The 23282-nt window shown below is 27.8% G+C and overlaps 1 protein-coding gene across 1 annotated transcript in view; it reads left to right on the forward strand.

The window, feature by feature from the left end:
- The first annotated feature begins 10047 nt into the window (after window positions 1–10047).
- The window catches only part of LOC129957483 (ADAMTS-like protein 5), a 314328-nt gene continuing 301093 nt past the window's right edge, over window positions 10048–23282 (forward strand). The window contains exon 1 of the mRNA XM_056069826.1: window positions 10048–10397. The gene's annotated coding sequence lies outside the window, so the exon portion shown is untranslated. The remainder of the gene's footprint in view (window positions 10398–23282) is intronic.

Consider the following 23282-nt stretch of genomic DNA (forward strand, 5'->3'; position numbering starts at 1 on the left):
CATATTTCTATTTTCTATTTTTGTATATTTTTGGCAATGTCTTTTATTGGTTTTAAAATAATTATAAAATTTATTTAATTAGAATAAAAAATTATTGTCATTATAATATTCTGTCATCTTTACCTCTGTTTTAAATGAAGTAATAAAAAAGCATAATAAAAAATTAATAAAATAAATAAGTAAGTTGGAAAAACTTAGAATTTTAAACGCGTTTGTTTTAAAAAGTTTATTCTAAGTTTTGTGAAATAAAATATTTGGGCCTATAAAGATTTTAAGATAATGTATAATGCTGTTTACATTTACATATAACAAAAACTATTTTATGCCCTTATTAAAGTTTTAAAAATTAGCCTTTCAATGACACAAATTTCATTTCCATTCAATTAATTTTTTTCATAATAATAAACTTTTCAAAATTAATTTCATATCCTATTTGCAGTAATATTTTTATTTTATATTTTTGAAAAATAAAAATCTATAAGCAAAATTTTGGAATAAAACTAAAAGAAAAGTTTAAAAGCAGACGATTAATTACTTATTTCAAGAATAACCACTGATTTTGTTTATTTTCATATTTTACTTCTAAAAAATTAAATATTTAATTTTTGTCCGAAATAGTTCATTAAAATTCTCTTTCAGAGTTTTTGATCAGAATTTGAAGTATTTATAAAAGAAATGTTTAACAACTTAATTAAAATCAGCTTTCAGCCGTTTTTAAAAATCGTTTGATTCAGTTAACATTCTCATTTTATTTAAAAATTATTCAGACGATTCAATGTTGCGTATCACATTATTTTATACGCAATTAGATTTTACATTAAAAATATTAGATATGAAAATATTTTGATTCTGAATAGCATTGGGTATATCAACTAGTATAAGCCTAAATATGACATAAAGAAAATACTGACTAGACTTCTTTGCCATGCATATATACTTTTCGTAAAGTATCTTCAAAATAACAAAGGGAACCCAGAACATCTTCATCAGGTATGCATAAAATGGAGTCAGTGAAGCGTCTCACTGGAATAGAATTTCCCACCCAACCAGCATCTCTGCAACATTTTACTTTTTGAAAAATGCCTTTCACGAAGCAGTTTGAAACCATTATTAATTATGTTTGCAGCAATCATTTTTTGCTTGAACAATCACCGAGTATATTTATCATTCCTGATTTCATAAAAATTTTGATACTCGGAAAAAAACTGTGTTTTTAATTATTATTTTTTAGACTCCTTTGACGACCAGCTGGCTTGCCAGGAGTAATGGTTATGTTTGCTTTGATTTAAATCACTTAATACATGATTTAATACTCATAATTTACACAAGAAATTATTTTTAAGCCTCAAATTGTAGCATATATCAAAACCATGATATTTTAATAGCCTTACATCTGTTCTATTTGTTATGTAAATGAACCTTACTATTAGCATGATTAAATACCTTACTTAATTAATAATATAATCAATATAATAATTGCTAATAATAATCAATATAATAATTGCTAATACTTTACTTAATTAAATAGAATGAGTTTTTAAATATATGTTGTCATAAGGTTGTGGCATCATAGAGTATTTAAAATCTTAACTGTCCGAATAATATAGCTTCTGACTCTCGATATTACAAATTCCCATTTTTATTCTTCATATAAACTGCATTTGTTTAAAATCATTCTCCTTTAGCTCTCAAAAAAAGGAAGAAAAACTTATTTTTAAGTATTTAACGGAATAATGAAAACTGTTTCAGCTTCAATTTATCAAAAAGGTCTATTGTTGAAAATTATGTATAAAGTGTATTTAAAAATTGGCAAATCTCTAAAAACATTTGCGCGACGCATAAACTGGTATCATTAAGATTTTTTTTTTTAAATGATGCAAAAATCAATTTTGTGCATAACTTTTTTCAGGAATTATCGCAGAAAAATGCCAAAATCTCACTTAATTTTTAATTATTTAAAATTTTTAAATGACATTTTTTAATAAAAATAGTTTTTAAGGGGACATTTTTATCTTCAGAGCATATCTATTTTAAATTTGATAGCTTTAGATGAAATAATATGACCCTTAGAGTAGTACATAAAGTCATGGCTTCACATACATTCACTCTTATTATTATTAGTAAAAAAACAAACAAACATCGCATTAAAAACTTCTAAATATTTTGGATACTATCCGGCTATTATGCTCTATAAAGGGAGGAATAAAATTACTAAAAAATATATAATTAGCTGCATATTTTGTATACTTAAGAAATATACTTTATATATTTATATAAAAGGCATATTAAATCTTTTTTAAGTAAGGAATTACATATTATATGCATTTTCGAAACAGTAATTACTATTTTTTCTTATCAAATAAATGAAAGAAATTTAAATCTGATAACATATTAATACATAGTTTATATAAATCCTTAATGAGGTCCTCAAGGCTACGAATTTCAGCTGTTAAAATTTCGTAACTTGTTGTTTCATAACTTGGTTGTATATGCTACAAATGTTTGTTTTTCAATGTTTCATAACTTGGTCGATTTTGATTCTAAAAAAAATGTACTTTTTTTGTTTAAAATATTAGTGTTTCAAAAACATTTTATTATGACTGATAGTTTCGGAAAACAACATAACAATTTATATTTCGTAATTTGTACAGAATACACATATTGATTAAAAAAAGTCATAATCTTTTTTCTTTACTTCTGTTAAAGAATTTTTCTAACTGGAAATATGTATTTTTTTATTTAGAGTTTAGGAAATACTTGTTGGACAACGATAAGAGAGGAATCCCAATTTGAAACTTTATTTATATAATAAGAATGCCATTACTAAAGAAATATTGAAAGCTTTGATATTCATCTGGCTCCCATAAGCATTGCTCTTTTTTTGACTGGCTTCACTTACGTTATTTTTTGATGCTGTTCTTTTGTAATTACAATTACAATTTATCCCTAACTATTTTGTTTGATATATTCATTGTTTACAAACTAAACATAAATTACAAATTTCATTCTTTTTTCTTCCTATTACTATCCTAGACGAAGGAAAAAAAATATAAAATAACAAATTTTACTGAAAAAAAATTTGCCACTTCAGTTACCCAAAAATTTAAATGCCATTTCTTAATATCAATTATTTTTAATTACATAATTTTATTTATAGCATTATTTTATAGTTATATTTTTGCAAATAGTAATATTTTTGATTGTAAATCTTTATTTATAATTATTTTAGGAAATTATAGAATTTAAATCACTCTGAATCCAAGTATTTATCTTTTTTACAAAGAAATGTATAATTTTCTTTTACAATGAAATGGAAAAGAAAATATTAAATTCAAATCAACAGAAAATGTCTCAATGAAACTGTTTCACATATTTCCAAAAACGGTGTTAGTTAAAGCAGCATAAAATTTGTGGATCTTGGGCAGGGCTATGAACACCAAGAGTGCTCAGATTTTTATTTTCAGATTCACGAACTTTATCGTTTAATGCTTAATAATATAGAGAATAAAAGCTGATATGCAGTTCGGGCACCTTTTTTTTAGTCAGATTTAAACGAAAATTTCACATAGAACTACAATTTTAGGGGGAAAAAAAGATCACATATCAAATTTCTTTTATCCACGTCATTGTCCGTTTAAGATATCACGTATACATGCATGCATCTGTACCTACAGACAGTAAAACCTTTGTCGAAGTTCGTTTCTCTAATTCATTTTCTTTTTGAATTATTGTCTTATAAGTATGCGAATGTACAGACCGATAGACAGTTAACCCCTCGACATATTTAGTTCAGAATTTGACGTAAATTTATTATTCAGATTTAAAAAAAAAATTACCAAATTTCATATTTGCAGCTCTTTGTATTTTTCAATTATCCAATTCATATACATACAGGCAGATAAGCGGACTTTCTTTTGTCAGGTTTGTTTAGTTTTTATCGAATTCTATAAATTTGGTGACAAATTATATACTAATTTTCATCCATCTAGATCCGTTAGGTTTGGAGTTATCGTGCTCATAGACAGACAGACATAAATCAAAAAATATGTTTTCGCACTCAGCGAAGTCAAACGCTGATATTTTTGTTAAAATCTTAAGCTCGAATTTGGTGCAAAGTCACATGCTAAATTTCATACACCTAGCTCTAAACGGTCTAGAGGTATCGCACTCTTAGGCAGGCAGGCAGGCATGAGTTCAAAAATATGTTTTAGGATTCAGAGAGGTCTGAAATCTGAAGTTTTTTGTCAAAATTTTGGATTTCGAATTAGATGAAAAGTACTATAGCAAATTTCATTCATCTAGCTTCAGGAGGTTTCGAGTTATCTTAAGACAGACATAAATCCAACCATATATTTTTGAACTCAATTAGATCTGAAACATTGACATTTTTGTCAAAAGTGTAACCTCGAATTTGGAGCAAAGTCATATGCAATATTTCATCCATCTAGCTCCAAGCGGTTTGAAGTTATGCACTCTTAGGTAGACGTAAATTCAAAAATATGTTTTCGGACTCAGTGAGAGCTGAAGCATGAAGCTGTTTGTCAAAATCTTGACCTCGAATTTGATGCAAAGTCATATGCTAAATGCCAACCACCAATTCCAGAAAGTGTGGAGTCATCTTAGTTTGATCATTGACAGATAGACAAAAATACAAAAACAGGTTTTCGGATTCATTGAGGTCTGAAAATGGAGTTTTTCTTCGATCTTGAGCTCGAATTTGATGAAAAGTCATATGCTAAATGCTATCCATCTAGCTCCAGAAAGTTTGAAGTCATCTTAATCTGATCATAGGCAAACAGACATAAATCCAAAAATATGTCTTCGAATTTAGTGAAGTTTGAAACTTTGAGATTTTCGTTAAAAGCTTGGGATCGAATTTTTATTTTTTTGACGAATGCAGTAATTCGTATTCGAAAAAATTAAAATTACATTACAAAAAATGAAACTGGAGAAGATAAAAGTACATGCGGAAAGAAAAATGCCTCTTTCCTTTAAGAAACCGCATTTTCTAAAGCGAAACCATAAAACAAAAGTAGTTTTTTGAAGAGTAGTTCACACAACCCATTTACCTGTTAAGATAAAACGTTACCCGTGTTTAAAAAGCTCTTCAGTTTTGTAAAAAGTAACTTTGTCCCTGACTGATTTACGAAAAGAATTCGTTTAAAATTTTCGTTGAAGATACTTTTTTTTTTTAACTGTTTAATCAGAGAAAGAAATGAAACGCAATACTTTTTTGTGAAATGCGGATTCTTTTTATAGTTCTTTTTTCACATTCCCCTCTCCTTCTTTCTTTCTCTTTATATTTTTTTTTGTGTGAGAGTAAAAGAGGATAAATTTTTAAATTGATCTTATTTAAAGTCCCTAAATCAAATTTAAGAGTCATGTTAGTTCTGATGATGAAATTTAAATGAATTTTTTATTTTTGACTGTTTTTTAAGGTGGGTGACAAAGTTAAAAAGACGATTTTAAAAAAACTGTTTTTCTTTAAAAAAAAATTTTTTTTAATTTTTTTTACAAAACCGTCCGAATTAGGCTTTCAAGTTAATTCTTTGGGAAGAAGTATTGGTTTTTACATTTATATAATTCATGTTTAAATACGATTTCGTACTTTAAATTATAATTTGCTGAAAACAATTCTTACGCAAAAGATCATAAACTAAAATTACATGGCTAGTTTTTGATCAGATTTGATGAAATAGTTTTTCATTATGTTCTGCAGTTCCTTAATTACAGAATAAACTAACTATTCATCTAGAAATATTTTGCAAATGTTTTACTTTGTTACAATGAAAAAAATAGGAAATTCCATGTTATTTATTAGACAAACCTCAATATTTAAAGATCGGATAAAGTTGCAGTTTATTTCTTCGGTTATAGGTAAAATATTTCTTAAATTATCTAAAATATTTTGAATAAATCATTTTATAAAACATATATAGGATTTTTAGGCCACTTTAACTACTATAATTTTTGTTTTATAAGTGTTTTTTTCTATTTATTTTATAAAAATAATCATAAATATATTTACGTTTTTCTAAAATCATCCTGAACATTTTCAAATTTCCAATATTTGTATGAATCATGAAATTTTTTGAATCTTCTATCGAACAATTAACGAACATTAGCTTCATTCATTTATTTTCTAGAATACAAAATTGACAAAAAGTATACAATCATTTTGCAATTTGACTTCAAAATTAAATGTAATCTTGTCCAAATTTTAAAAATATAACTTTTTTTAAATTTATAGCTGACTTATAATTAAGCTATCTCAATTTTCGTAGACTCAATTAATTGATATTTGTAACTCCTAAACCTTTCCTGTTTGACCTCGGATTAATAGGCTTTTATTTGAAATCGAAAAACCGATATTTTAACTTTACCTTCTCTCTCTCCCCTCCCGTCCACCCGATCCGATATTTGGGTGCATTGTAGAATGCATCGATTTGGATAATCAATTCAACAACTTAAAGCTACAATAATTCTGTCACAATTTTTTTTTTACTCATTTTGATATTTTTATTGACTATGTGACTGAACAAACCATATGAAGTCATTTCCATTAACGCTTTCGTGAAAAAAATTTTTAAATAAATATTTTCATACACTGGATGATCCATTTTAAATTCGTTTTTTAAATATCTAAAAAAAAATTGTTTATTATATTAAAAATAAATTTAAAATATTTTTTTCGTAATTAACTTCTTTTTTATTTAACTGCTGCCCTAATTAAGCTATTTTAATCCTTAAAACAAATAATTTTATGGATACTTTTAATGCCTTTCGATATTTTCTATAGAAATTTAACCAGGATTAATAGTCTTTTATTCGAAATCGAAAAACCGATGTTTTAACTTCCCTTCCATTTTTCCCCTTGTTCGATCCAATATCCGAAAACCTAATATAGTGATATGTGTTAGATGACCAATTCAATAATTTAAAGCAATAAAAAATCTGATACACTTTTTAATACTTTTAACGCTAATTCGATTCATCAACTTCTATTGTGATGAATCCCGAAAAGTGTACTCTTTGAAGGATAAAGGAACAGAATGTGTCATTTTATACTACTGCCCTTGAAAGTCGAGGGGAGAATTCTCCTACTGCACGGATTCTTAATAAACATCCACATAAAGCTGATTTGCTCCTTAATGGCATTTCTCATATAAAAAGATCGTTTGCTGGCAACAAAAGGCAATTTCTGAAGTGGCTTCCAGTTGATGTCGCATATCTTCATTTCACCTCACAAAATTTTGAAAAGCTAGTGTATATTCCCCTCCCCCGGTGTCACCTGAAAAATGGTGATTGGTTCTCATCTCCCTTCTGGGTACAGATATGGCGTAGGTGAATATTCCTTATCAATGATGGAACATGCCTCCTACTGGAGGGATTGTACCGTGGCAGGTGGTGGTCCTTAGGATCCAACCATATTTTACAACTATGCTATTGCAGTGTTTAGATCATAGCTTTTTGTGGTTACATCAAGCATATTTAGCCTTAATAGAATATACCGGATCTATAGCGGAACTGGGAATCGAATTCTTAGTCAGATATTTACTATGCAAATGGACACTAGGCATTGTTACTCATAATGTTGTTAACTTCTGTAGTAATATTAAAAAGGAATAAGTGTGTGTAAAATTCTGTGTGAGGCCAGATGTTTGACCTAGAGATACCAAATTTGGTATGAATATACCTGGAAGGCGTAAGTGTTCATTTGGGACGATTTTCTTTGAAATTTTAATTAATTAAAATTAAACAAGATTTTGGCTTTTTACCGCTATAACATCCGAAAATATAACTGTGCAAAAATGATTTGTATTCCTTTTTAAAATATATATAAAAATTATCTTTTTAATTATACCAATTTATTTAGTTCTATAATTTTTTTATGAATTTTTATGAACAATTTTTTGCTTTGGTTTTTAACAATAAATTATATTGTTGCAGTAAAATTAAAACTATTTTGCATAATTTCATGAAATATTTGGCTTTGTGATTTTCTTTAATGTTAATAACAAGGGAAGAAAAATCACGTTTAAAATCTGAAGGAATGCGAAATTGAAGCTACAATACCGCGAAAATAAGTAGATACATAAATCGAAAAGTTTCATTTTTAATGATGCATTGGGTCACGGGACTTGACTTATTTGGAAGGTTTCTTTACACAATAAATACAACATGTGTGAAGCTATTTAAAAAACACGGCTCTAATTTATGTTTAAAAGTAGTTTTGTGAGGAAATCATGAACAAAATGAAAGTTAGCTATGAGTGATCTATTTCAAATTAAAACTATTTAGTATTCCTGCCGAGCTGCAGGTCGTCAAAGTCAGCTAGTAAATAAATATACTAGCTTTTGGTATCAGCTGATAAGCTAGGAATATAGTTATATTTAATTTTCTTTATAGCTTTTATACACAATTCTCTCAACAGAGTGGGTTTTTTTAAACTATCACATATTGAGAGATATTAAAATCGCTTTCTGTTAAAGCCGTACACATATTTGTTTATTAAGAAATACCTATTATTATGCTTATTTTAATGGAGTGGGGTTCCATGCGATCAAAGCGTCATTACAAATTTAAGCGTCTGAGTAATTTAACTTCTCATCGTCTTTTTCGGAAATATTTTTTTTCTAAAATCTTGATTAACTAATAAGTGGATTCTCTCTTCTTTAGATTTCGTCAATGGAAGTTTTTTGATGAAACAATAAACAAATTCTATATCAATGGTAGCTATTATTGGAAGAAAAAAAAAGACAGTAAAAGATGTTTTAAGCATTTTTTTTTTAATTTTAGGGAAAGTTGCATAATAATTTAGCTGACATAGTTAAAACGACGAATTTTCAAATTAAAAATATTATAAAGCTGTCTCCATACAGTTATAAATTAAAAAGTTATTTCGGAAAAATGTCAGTGTTTCACATTCTTTATTAATTTAAATTTCAAAAAAAAATATCTCTGAAAATTTTATTTTTACTTTCCGATATATATATGCGCTAGAAAACTCTAATTTAAAATTTAAAAAATTTCTTCTAGATACACAGTCCCTTCCACCAAAGTATATTTGTAACGCCAACAACTCACGTTCTTTATTAATTAAAATTTAAAAAAAAGAAAATCTCTCTGAAAATCTGATTTTCACTTTCTGATATATATATGCACTAGAAAATTCTAATTTAAATTTAAAAAAAATATCTCCTGGATACACATTTCCTTCCACCAAAGTACATTTGTACCAAATTTGGTAGCTCAAACTAAGTCAAACGATCTGACATGTAAAGCTCAAATATGCATACATACAATCATCTTTATTAGTAGTAGATTTCGTTTATGTGTAACTTAATAAATTTTTAGAAGTACTGTTTATTTTCATTTACTTTCTTTTAAGGGATGTAGATTTCAGGCTGAAAATATAGTCTGTTAAAGAATCAAATTTCAATTTCGCTGCCAGTTTTTTTTTTTAATAACTGACAGTGTTTAATGCTAATATTTTTCATGTTTTTAAGAAAATTATTTATATTTAATTTTTTACTGCATTTTTCTTGCATTAACATTAATTTAATAACCAAAATTCCACGAAGACGTAGTTTGCAATAATCAAATTTATTTTAATTACTTTTAAAGGTAAATAAATTGCTTCTATTTCCGTAAAAGTGTTTATCGTTTTTATATGCCGACTTTAGTTTTATATTTAATTTTTTTATTATAAGATTCTATGAGTCTGAATTAAATTAGTCAGTTTTATTTATTTATGTTTCTTTTTATTTCAGAAATTACCTACATTAAAAACTCTTCCATAGAATAATAATTAGATACAAATAGCTCAATTCTTTAGGAATTTTACTTCTTTTGATTTTTTCCCCTCCTCGTATATTCAACGAAAGAAACCGTTTAGTATTCCATCAACGTCGCAAAATAACGCGAATAGGTTGCTAAATCGTCTCATTTACGCGTATAGTTGGAAAAAATCGCAAGAGATGGCGCTGGTTAAGTGAGGAATTATTATAAGTCTGAAAGTGAAGAAAGCAAACCGGTGCGAAATTTTCACCGGAGAAAGATGTTACTCTCATCGTAACATGGTTTCTATCGGACAGATGATATGCAATTCGCTGTATGAAGACATATCATGGAACCTTATTTCAACCTCTTTTCCGTAATTCCTCGCCAAATTGTCTGCTGTCTGGACGTAAACAAATTTGGGGCTCAAAGAGCAAGTGTCACTTTAGAAAGAACTTCATCTGATTTTTTAATGAGAATGATTGAAGATAAAGTATTTTAAAGTTATGACATTCGTAACCGGTGGTTCAGTTTATTTAACGAAATAAACAGACTGTAACGCCCTTTATTAAAGCCAGAGGATACGTAAAATATTTAAAGTTTTCTTCGATTCCGTGGTAAGTTCTTTTTATTTTATTTTACCGTGATAAGATTGTGAACTTAGAAAATTTTATATATGTTGATGTTTTAGAAAAATAATTTAATTTCATTACATATCATCGATAAAAATAAAAATTCACGTTTAATTGTATGCTTTGTTTTTAACCAAGATTTTATTTAAAACTAATAATAAACTCTTTGCTGAAGTTATATACGATTTAAGTTTAAAATTAGAGTTTATAAACTCTTTATTTTAATATAACTGGAAGTTGTTTTGAAGCGCAATAAATCGAAATTTGTTAAAACATTCGAGTTATAAATGCGGAAGACAATATAAAATATTTCTGCTTATTTTATATTTCCTTAATATGTTACACATTTTATTTTTATAATGTATTAGATTCTTTACTATAAAATTTGAATTGCATTTTACTTAGTTCAAATTTTTATTACCTCAGAAAATATTACAGTCCAAACAATTATAATTTATATAATCTTGCATTTTTTTGTCTTTTTGTTTCTAGAAATAATGAACGAATTCATTTAGTTTTTAATTACTTATATCCTTGTTTACCAAGCTGTCTTTAATCTGAAAAAGCAAATTTTTAATTATTATAAGAATTAATTTTATAGAAAAAGTAAGTCAAAACATTGCCGGTTTATAAAACAGTATTAATTTTAAAAATTTCGTTAGTTTTTTTATGCTATTAAAACAAATAGTTATTAATTATATTAAATTGTACGCGCACTTTATTTTGTAATTATGTGTCAAAAATTGATAAATAATTTTAAGCTAATAAACAGTTGATACAGAATCTAGAAATTACTAACAGTTTTTCTAATTTTTAAAAAATGGTATTAATTTTATTTTTTGAAACTTGTTTTAGAATTTTTTCGCTTAATACACAAAAATGTTTTTCTCGGTGTTCACAATTTTATTGAAATATTTTTCTAATTTATTTATAATTTTGGAAGAAATAATTTTTGGAAATCTATGAAATAAATATTCGATATTCAAGCTATTGCTGCAGGTTTCTCAATAAAATTTACGTTCTACGAAATTAAATTCCTCGCTTTTCAGATGCAGACGACACATTCTAAAATTTTTCTTGAATAATAAAAAAAATCTTCTTCCCTTCTAAAATCCCATATCGTAAAAAATCTGCAATATCTTCGTATTTCCTACTCCAAATCGTAAAAGGCTCTTCGATCCGCAATGTTTATGTGCGGAACATCTCCTAGTATAGAAAAGGCGGGAATTTATTTGCCCAAGTGATCTGAATTTATTTCCGCGTTCGCGAAATGTGGTGTTTAATCAGGCGAATCAAAATATTAAATTCCAGACGAATTCGAGGCAGATGGCTAACACGCTCAGATGAGCAGATGTCTAACTCTTGAGTATTGGCTAATTGAATCGCAATTTTGTGAAGCATTCAACAATTTTATAACACGGTTACTTCGCCCCTTGCTTTACCGGAATCGGGGGAGGGGGGATAATTAAATGGGAGATTTCTGGGTTCTTCGCAAATTTAAAAAGACTCGAAACTATTTTTTGGTAATATTTCGAAATTTATTTAATTATAAAAGCTGTGCAAACCAAATTATTCAATTTTAAATCAATTTTGTGCAAATTAATTTTGGAACAATATTATAGTAATTTAAAACTTGTCATTCAAAATTGTTAATTTATAATTCTAAAAATTTGATTATAATTTAAATAAGGCCCGATCTTATAATTAAATATTTAGATAGTATTAAGAAACCATCATTTGGGCATATTTTTAACACTTTGTTTTTAAATTTCAATTCAGATTTTTTAGCACTATATACAGTAATCAACTTTTTGGAAAGTTAAGTGTTTTGCTAAATCGAAAAAAAATTTTGGTTTCGAAGCGTCTTTTTTAAAAGGGGGAGGGTTCTCTGGTTTGTACCGTCTAAAAGGACAGCTAGAAGATATTAAAATGGCCTAATAATAATAAATGGAATATGTTGAACGAAACTAATGTTTCATAGAATTAGAGCAATAGGATGGAAAAATTTCTACAATGGGAAGAAATCCAAATTTCACGAATCGTATTGCATATTTGTGAAAAGTGGCTTGTTGCAGCAAAGCTGACGGAATTTTAATATCGTGTTATATGAAAACCGCGTTTATAAAGATGTGTAAAGATTGCAAAAGCCTTTTTTTTAAAGATTCGTTACATTTGATTAGTTCATTTCATTTTGATATTGCATCCAATTTTGTTGTGATTTTTTTTATTTACGCATATATGCATGTTGCTACTTAACATAAAATAAATATTTTATTTCTGAATAAATTGAATGATTGTATCCTATGTCATTTAACCTGCACATTTTCGGTTCAGATGCATAGATTTTGAAGGTGTAAAATATCTAAAGCTATGTGTTATTGGATTAATTTTTAAATTTGTTAAATATAATCTTAAAATTGTTACATAATTCTTTAAAACATTATTGTAAATCAGTCTGGGTATGGTATTTCGCCAAGTTTATTCCATGTTTCAATTCATTAGGAATGTAGAAAACCATTTTATTTAAATTTTGAATCATTGTTAGCTATACTTCATGTGTAAAAAGTTATGCCAAAATGAAAGGCTGTTTCTTTTTAATAAAACACGTTGTAACGTTATGTGCAATACAATTATTTAAAAAAAATATTTATACAATTATTTTCGGTATTGTTGGAACTAAACATACTAACTTCAATACTGTTGAAATTACTGAATTTTTTCCTTCTAAAAAATTTATGAACTAAAAATATACGGATTTATATAAATGTTCATTTATTCCATTATTTATTACGTGCGTTGATACATTTGTGTACTCGTTTTCTTGGATGCGAATTCGTTTTAATCACATCCATCAAAATGTACAGGAGTGTTGCAGGTTGTAAAGCGAGTTATCACCGATGATGTCTTCGCTTTATATCCTGCTTCCGTTGTTTAAAACTGAAACTGGCCTACCAGTATAGAGCTTGCACGTACGGATTGGATCGGAATTGTAATGAGAGGGTAAAAGTATTGTAATAAACGGAGGGAAAATGTTTTAATTAAATAATGCAACCTATAGATGATAATTTGTATAAATTAATATTAAAATGGCTTAAAAATCGTTCAGGTATGTGCCTTCATCTTTGGAAAATAACAAATTTACTAAAATGTAGAAAGTGTAAGTATAAATTTCAATGCAATGTTCTTGAAACTCAAACTTTTTTTGCTATTAAAATTCATAATCGATAATTAGCATCTAATTGAGAATTATTAAATAATATGTATAGCTTTTTAATTTAACATTTGTCTAAAGGAATCTTATCAGCGTACGTGGATGGAAGGGGAAAATCAAACATTTGTCACTCAATTTTGGGTATAATGATACTGGAGTACATTATTTAAAAAAAAATCAAAATGTGGAGAATTTGTATTAATCTTAAAATTGTTTTATGCATAATTCTTTATTTAGTATATTTGTAAAAATTTTACTTAAAATTACATTTTTTCCGTTAATAAATATCCATTTCATATAGCAATTAACTTTTTTGATATTGTATTAAGTTGTTGAAAATTTGATTTTTAAAGAAAATATCGGATATTTATTTATTCGATATTCTTAATTTTTGAATGATGTTCTTTATAAAACCGAATGAATTTTGTTTCTATATTTCTATATTTTGTTTCTATTTGTTTCTATATATAACTTTGAAGAACATAAGTTTTAATGCCATTTTACATCATTAAATGCTATTTTCTCAAATTCAAATATTGGTATAATATTACGAAAAGAATCATAAATGAAAATCTAATGCCTATATTTTGTCCCATTTTGATATAATGTTATTACAATGCTATTACAATGTTATACAGTTTCTAAACTACAGAATTGTCAATCTGCGTTTAAAAATATTTTTATAGTTGTTTTAATACTTCATTCGAAATTTAAAAATACTTGAACGCTTCAAATTACTTATCAGTTGAAACCTAGTATTTAAAGATTTAAGAGAAAAAAAACCAGTTTACTTTTTTTTTTGTCTAGATATTATGTAATATATTTAAGTTATCTGTAGAATATTTTGAACAAATCATTTGATAAATTTCTGAATTAGTAATTTTTTGCTTTATAGTTCGTTTTAATTGGAAAAAAAATACATACCTTTCAAATTTCGAAATGCTTTTAGCTCTTAACTGATGTTTTTATTTTATAGATATTGAAGTCTTGTGAATGACACATAATAAATACTTCAAAAAGCACCTTTCAAAAACGTTTGCATATCTTTAAAAAATTATTCAATCGCTTTATATTTAGGCTAAAAACATCATTTGTTTAACATAAATTTAAACATCTATTTTCGCATTGTTCATTCAGACAAATAAAATTAACCAGTTACTGTTTCGACTTCTTTGGAAAATGCGCATCTAAATTGTGTCGCAAGAATTTAGCGATGGCGAGCATACTCGTCAAGCACAGAGTTTATATAATATGAAATTATGTTGTAATGAAATGACATTAATTTTTATTTCATTAATCACATTTATTTAACTTAACATACATTTTTTGCACAGGAACGAAAAAAAACAAAAAAAAAAATATTTATTATTTTAATTTGCTGTTAGAGAATGGTATTGAGCAAAACATGGTAATATTTTATTTGGTCCTTTGATTTCGACTTGGCCTCGAAAATACTATAAACATCTTAAAATTTGCGAATATGTTTGAGTTTTTACTAAAATTGTCCTAAAAACTGCAAATTGTCTTACTTATTACTCGACGAATAAACTCGTCATAAAACAAAATGTACTTTTTCCAAGACGAGTATACTCGTTACAAATAGTTAACAGGTTAAAATCTTCACGAATTCGGACTTCATGACAACCCGTTCTAATGTCCAGGTGATTTCGACGACGAAGTCTTTAGCTTCGGTTAATTTAATGACAATTTTATGATGACGAATGTTTTCCTCTTTAAAGGATAGCAGCATTAGAATGGCCTTCTTTCTACTTGGTCAATAGTACCGCCATATAAAATGTCTTTTCAGGTTCTTTATGCGAGTTCATTATGATAGATTGTATTCTATTCGACGTTGGTTCAATGTTACATCCGTCGGATAATGGTCTTGTCCATCATCGCGCTGTATGAAATCGATCTGGCTGTATTTTCAAAAGTCAGAGTCGGTAGATAATTGTATGAAATATTGTGGTGGTGTATTTAATTTTCTGAAGTTTTATTGTATAAAATGGAAAGCAACTTTTGAGCTTTTCAATTGATCATTGTTTGATAAGAAATAATAGAATTTCTAGCAGATTTTATATTTAGAATTCCGAAAATGTGAGAATTAAAAAAAATTATTAAAATTAATCTTTATTTCGAGGTTTATAGATTTTAGTTGTTTCTGTATTGTAAAATTTCATATGCTCATTTCAAATTATGTTTGTTATTTATTTTCTCTAGAATTATCTTATGTTTGTTTTGTTTTTAGTCAAATAGAAAAACGATCTACTGAGAATTTTAAATTGTTGACATTGTTAGGTTGTTTTTTGCCAGATTTCCTTTTTTTATGTAAATTGCAAGCATTATATAGTGAGTTACCGTTTATATTTCCAAATAAAAGAATTAATTAAATAAGGATTTTTTTTATATTGTCAGGTTGCATTTTCTTAAAACTAGAATTATGGAAAGAATACAGAGAGCAATTGTTTGTATTCCCAGTCCAATAGAAAAATTGAATATAATTTATCCTCTTGTTAAAAAGAAATTGCAGTGTCAGAGATCTGTGTATTTGATAAAATAAAGGTCTGTTTTATTCAAAAGCAAAATAAAAATTTCATAGCATAGATATTGCGTCGTTTGAAGGTTTTATTTGTATAGCAATTCAATTGGGTTTTCGAATAACGACTAAAATTATTCGAATTTTTTTCTGAAGTTTTAATATAGTCCTTACAGGCTGGCCTATTATCACAAGCGACATATGTGATTTAAATAATGGATAGTGTTTTATAGGGCAGTCCATTAAACATGTTTTTCTGCTATATTTTTCTCCAAATGTTTCGGAATATATTCAAGCAAATTTAGTAACATTATTTCTCATTGTTTTAATTACTGCTTTTATAAATGCAGATGTGGCAGAGATGTTATGTTTTTTGTTCAGGTTATCATTTGTTGTAATTAGGAGCAAATTTTTAAACATGAAGATTGAGGAATAGAGGATAAAACATTATTATTCTACGATGATTCGACATAGAGGATTATTTCTTCTAATTCCTTCCTTTCCCCAGTATATTCTTTCTAAAACAGGTTCGTATTTCTAATCATGCTACAAATTGCCTAGCTGCAGTTTTAGCAATAAAAATGGCAGTTGATTATTGTGAGGGGCTGGAGGTTTGGCATAGATGCTCTATTTTCTGAGACTTTGTGTCAGTTCTTCAGACAGTAGAATCCATGAAACCAAAAATAGAGAAATTTGGAAAATTAAAGAGAACTTTAATTTTCCTAAAAGAAAGAAAGGCTAAAAAGACCAAATGGATTAGATTAAAATTTATTAAGGCTCACACTAGAATTTGAGGAAATGAGAGAGCAGATGAATATGCAAAAAAGGCTGCACAGAATGGCCAAATAGATATTGTAGTCCCGAAATCTTTCCAAATGTTTAGGAAGGAAGTTAGAAGAGAGATGACTATGCAGTGGCAGAATAGATGGGTAATGTCGTGCAAAGAACGTGTAACAAATTAATTCATACCGGAATTGAAAATTATAATAAAAGACTATTTTACCCGATGCTAGTGCAAATTATATCAGGACATGGAAGATTTCCTGAATACCTCAACAGATTCTGAAGGATGCAAGACAATATATGCATATGTTGGGGGAGATAGGCTCGGTGAATAATAAAATGTATCGAATGCTAATGTTTTACCAAGATTTTGAAGATTCTTAGAACTTTTGTTGGCAATTTTTAAATGCCATATATCATTTCGCATTTCATAAAATCTTTCAAAATTGAACCGCCCAAAGAGCCCATTCAATCAAATATTAAGATCACCCATATATAAATACACAATTTTTTACTGCATTAAATGTAATTGATTGAACACCGTTGTTTAGATTGAGTCATTAGAACTCTGAGAAAGGTGAGTCAAACTAATTTCTTCGGACAAATCACCTAAATGCTCACCTGCTAAACAGAACACCTTTTGTATTTCTAATCCTTTAAGAATACAAAACATTTTTGTAAGGGCGGGGAGGATAAGTAGTTGTCTTATCTTAAAAAAGGTTATTCGAACTGAATCCCAGTGATTCAAACCTGCTAAGAATCAGAGTCACGGCCACAGTAGCATCATGGTAAGGTCTCGGCTTCGGCATCGGACAATTACTAGTTTGAAGCTTGATTCCATAGAAGAATCGTCATGCAAGCTGTATCCGTTGGGGTCAAATGTCTTCTCATCATAGTGGTGCAGAAGTTCAGAGAGGCATCTACCAGCTCAGGTGTCGTTCTCGCCATTTAACTGTGGCTGAAAATTATGAGGTACTTCCCAAAATAACCTCAGGATTGCTTTAAAAAGGGATTTTAATATAGCTAAAAGTTGTAAATATTCAGAGATAATACCTTTCTTCTTTTAAAGAAGCATGCTGTTGGAAGAAATTAAGTGGTTATCATCTCGTTCACTTTGAATCCGTATTGCTGTAATGAACATTGTTTGCTCCGTGTTATATAAGAACCGCAGTTTTCCTGTTGTGTTAGGAAAATGTGTTGTTAGAATATGCTGTAAGATTGAATGTAAATATTCTGCCTTCAGGTGCTCAAGGGTCTTTACCCTCAGAAGGCCACCCCTCTCTCCCCAATCTCTTGGACTTGGTTTGAATTGGTGTTCAATCCAAGAGGCATAAGCAACAATGGCAGATTACGAGGAAGAAAACTTCAAAAAATATAACATTCAAAATTATCATTTTACAGGAGCTGTCAAGCGAAATATACAATCAGTTGAATGAACGATTGACATTCCAGTGGATTATAAATAATTTTAATTTAATTAACAAAGACTTTAATATTTCAATATACATAAACATTGTAATTCTAATATTTTATACCATATAAACTTTTTTGAAAATCTATTAGTCTAATAAAATTTTATGAATATGTCGACGGGGGGGCCCTTCAGCACAGTGGCTGGCCTCAGACAATTGCTTTTAGAATGCTTAGTCAGAAATCTGCCACTGCAAACATGTTATCTGAACCCCCCAGGAAGATAGTTTCTGGAACATGTAACGCACTCTGGCTTTTATAGGCATTCACGTACCAAAAAATAAGTTTCTTTAATATTTCATACCCTTTTATCTTGTCATTATGGAAACAGTGTTTCATCTTTTTATGGGAAGACAAAAAAGAATTTTACGCGAAATTGTGTTATCTAATCCTAACAGATGAGATAAGAGCAAATGAGGAATGCTTAGTATGATGCATCTTCTAGACGAAAATTTTAGGAATAATTTACAAGCTGTCAAGCACTTTTTCAGACAGCGCGTGCCAGAGCTTATCTTTTAGAAAAAAAATGGTATTTTTTGGAAATTGCAAGCTGTGGCACGGACTAGAAGTTTTAAGTGACAAAATTAAAGAAAATCTGCTGGTGGGGTCTTCCCGAAGCTTTTATGCAAATTCCCTACAAAGATGTTTTATTTCTTCTACTATAAAAAAAAAAGAGGGGAGTGGTCTTTGAGCAATACCGTAAACACCAGAGTGCTCAGATTTTTACTTTCAGAATCGCACATAAAAGCGCTCTTTTTGTAATATAGTGAAGAAATGAATATGCATCGCGGAGTTCATTTTCCCCCACCTATTAAAACAAAACAAAATATTAAAAATTACAATTTTAGTGCAAGATAACATATGAAATTTATTTAATTTGTTATTTTTTTCTTAGTTATATAATGTGGCTATTTTTGCTCGTAGACGAAACAGAAGTAAATTCAGATAGCGAATCAAAGTTTTTCTCCGCGAATCCGAGTTTCTATGTGAATCAGCGGAAAAAGTCCTTGAACTTATCAGAAAAACACTTAATTAAAAATCCGTGGAAAATCAAATTTTTATTGTTCTTTTGCAAAATTATAGAGGAATAATCGAATAATAATTTTAAAATTATGAAAAAAATAACGGAAGTAAAATATGCGATGCAGAAATATCTGTTTTACGTTTTAGAAAAATACCCTATTTTAAATTTCACAAAATTCAATTATCTACGTTAGAGATGCCCGAAAATTTCTTAACAAGGTTGTTTATTCTCTTTGATACACTGACCGAGATCGAAAGTTTCTAGATTCTATATCAATTTTACCAAAGATCCTTTACCTTTGTTGGATTGGTATATGCTGATTATGTTATTGAAGTTCAGCATTTTCTCTATTGGGACGGAATGCCTGCTCAGCTGGTTTCTTCGTATTCCGCAAAATTATGAGCCCATAGTAGTCTACTTGCTGTCTCTAAATGGAAAATTAATGTATTTGAGCTTCTCTCGGATAAGAAAAGTAGAAGCTGCGGAAGTGAAACTGAAGGGTTCAAAACCCACTTCTTTAATCAAATAAACAGCTTATTATAAATAACTCGTTATAAAATATATATTTTTAATTTAATATTTTATATCTCGCTTATAAATGGGTGTAAAACTTAGTTAAAATAAATATATTTCCGAAGGAGAAAAGTGTACAGAACAGAGGAATTCTTTTGAAATTCAATTCGTTCTAAATTAATACAATATTGCGAGCGAATGGAACTGTTTTCAAATGACAACTCATTCATTTCAATGTATTGAATTATCAAAAAACTAATAATCAAAGAAAAACTACTCAAAAATGTCCCAAATTAACTCAAGATTGAAATCCCTGTATTCATGGAAGAATATAGAATGTCCAATATTCTCCTATATTTATCCATATTACTGGTTGCTTTCCTGTGCTATCGTTCTCAATGGTAAGCAGAAATATGCAATTAATACGAAGATTACCAAAAAATGTCCCAGGTTAATTTGGGATTTATATTTCTTTATTCATAGAAGAATATGCAATAGAATATCCAATATTTCCCTATATTTATCCATATTGCTAGTTGTAAGTAAAAATTTTCCATTATCAGTAAAAATTATTTTAAAAAATGTATTTTTTCGTTCTTTAGGTTAGTTAAAATGTATAAATTTGTCAAAAAAATCTCAAAACATAATTTTTAACCATTTTTTTCTTTATATATTCATATACATGATGATAATTCTTATAATAAAACGATATATTAATGTTCTATAATTTGCATTTTGTATAGAATTGTATAATTGAATAATCTATCCACTAGAACTAATTGTTTGTAATGTCGCTTTAAAATTCGACCAACAAAATGTAATGGTGGCCCCGCATCCATTAAAGCGTGGTTCCATATCGCTAATTAAACGCCAGTAATAGAAATGGAGCTACTTGAAATGCACAACACAAGTGAAGTTTGATAAGTGGCTGGTCGGAAGTGCTTTCGACAACTATTTAAATTTCTTCATCAGTGTTTTGGAATCCAGTGTGTGATTAAAGTGTAATTATAGTTGGAATAGATTATGAATAATTAAAAGATTTTTTTATTTATTTCTATTTGCATCAGAGCCATTACATTAGCATAAGGTAACAAGGTAACTTAATTCCTCATTAAAATTCGATGAGCCGTTAATGGAAATGTTTCGGGAAAAATAACGGCGTCAGTGGCTTTTCAACAAATTAGTGAATATTTGGGTAATAATTTTTTCTCATTTTGTTTCTATTTTATACCTTAAAGATATGTGGGTTACATTAAAAAAGAAAATAGTTGTATAATCTTGAGGAACATCTACTTTTGAAGTTTAGTTTTTGCGGCAAATAATTTAGGGTATTAAATTTATTAATCTATATATCATCAAAAAAAATATATTTTATTATATTTCCCTTATAATATTTTATTTCATTATTAGAGAAGAGCACAATAAAAAAACTTCCGTTAACCAACATTTAAAAGAAAAATTCTTTTTTCAATATATTTTAAATCTATAATAAGTTTAAATGTAATTTCATTTAACTTATGCTATTACATTAGCATAAGGCAGCTTAATTCCTCATTAAAATTCATTTAGCCGTTAATATTTTGGGAAAAATAACATCGTTCATGGCTTAAATTAGTGATTATGTTGGACTTAAATTTCTGATTTTCCCTTTTATGCTTTTTAAAGGTAGGTAAATTATTAAAAAAATTTAGTTATAAAATACTCGCGGATTATTTGCGTTTTAAGTGCAGTTTCTGCGAGATAATAAATTAGGGTATAAAATTTATTAATTTGTATGGCATTAGAAAACTTTCGGTTAATTTCGATTAGATTTTTTTAAGTTATTAAAAAAGAAAGGAATGAACAAATTTTTGCTTGCCGAAAATGAAAAGATTTTTTTTTTTTTTTAAATTTCGAATCTACAATAAGTTTAAGGGAAATTTTATTTAACTTATGCTATTACATTAGCATAAATGAAATAAATAAAATAAGGGGAATTAATCCTTGGTTAAACGCTGATCAGACGATAAATTAAATGTTCTGGAAAAGGAAAAAAATGGTATACTTTTCAACAAATTAGCGAGCATTTTGTATCTAATTTTTAGTGGAATTTTTATTTTGTTTTTAGGATAAAATTGAAAAAATAAATATCTACGATTGTCGCACTTATTTTTAGTTTTTAAGAAGAAATAAATTGGTGCATGAAAAAATATGCATTGATCCCTCCAAAATGATCGCGCTATTTTAATGCGGGTATCAAGGAGGAAAATATTTGTCAAGATCTCGGTAATAATTTTTTATATTTAATTATTAAAGAAACTGTTTTTTATATGAATCAAAAATTAAAAGAAATTTTCTTTTTTTTTCTTTTTGTATATTTTTAATCTTCAATCATTTCAAATGATTTATGCCTTGATATTTTATTTTATTACACTAGCTTATGATAACGAGACGACTTAATTCCTCATTAAAATTCGATTAGTCGTTAATATAAATGTTCCGGGAAAAATAATGGCATACTTGACTTTTCGACAAATATATGAATATTTAGGACGTAACTTTTTTCATGTTATTTTTATTTTATGACTTAACAGAAGATTTATTTAAAAAAAATAGTTTAGTCATCTATTACTCCCGGAATATTCGCTTTTTAATTTAAGTTTTTGAGATATAGATAAATTGGAACATCAGAATTAATGTATTAATCAACCCAAAATTTTGCGCTACTTTAATGAAGCATTAGAAAGATAATGTTTCTCAAGGTATCTTGTAAATTTTGGCATTCCTTAATTATTAATCCTTTTACTTATCAAGATATTTCCGCAGCCTGGGAGTCAATTTTTTGCTGCGTTCTACGATTTTCTTTTGAGTTCGAAATCAGTGAATTCTTGCTTTTTATAATAACTCCTTTGGGAAGCATCTAAATAACTTTCGTTTCGGTTTAAAATATTTGAACTTGATTGCAAACCTTACAACTAAATAGCGAAAAATCAGCGATTAAAGAATAATAATTTAACAAATAAAAAAAACCAAAAGAAATTTTCCTCTTTTAAGTATATTTTGAATCTACTTTATGTTCAAATGATTTTTAGACAAGCAGTAGAAACTAGTTTCCCCTTGAACGTTTTAAACCCTTTAGGGGGGCCCTCGATTATACAAATCTCGAGAGGCCCTTCGTTTCCCCGTTCCATCTTCCAGCGCCAGATATTTTTTGATTGATTTTTTTGTCTGCATTATGCGTAAAAATTTTCATTAAACTGAAAAAAACATTTAATGTCAAGCACCTTTCAATAATTTACATATAAAAAGAATTCAAGATTCACATTTAAAATCAATTTTAAAAATATCCTTTTT

The sequence above is a fragment of the Argiope bruennichi genome, chromosome 2 (genome assembly GCF_947563725.1).
Source record: "Argiope bruennichi chromosome 2, qqArgBrue1.1, whole genome shotgun sequence".
Lineage (NCBI taxonomy): Eukaryota > Metazoa > Arthropoda > Arachnida > Araneae > Araneidae > Argiope > Argiope bruennichi.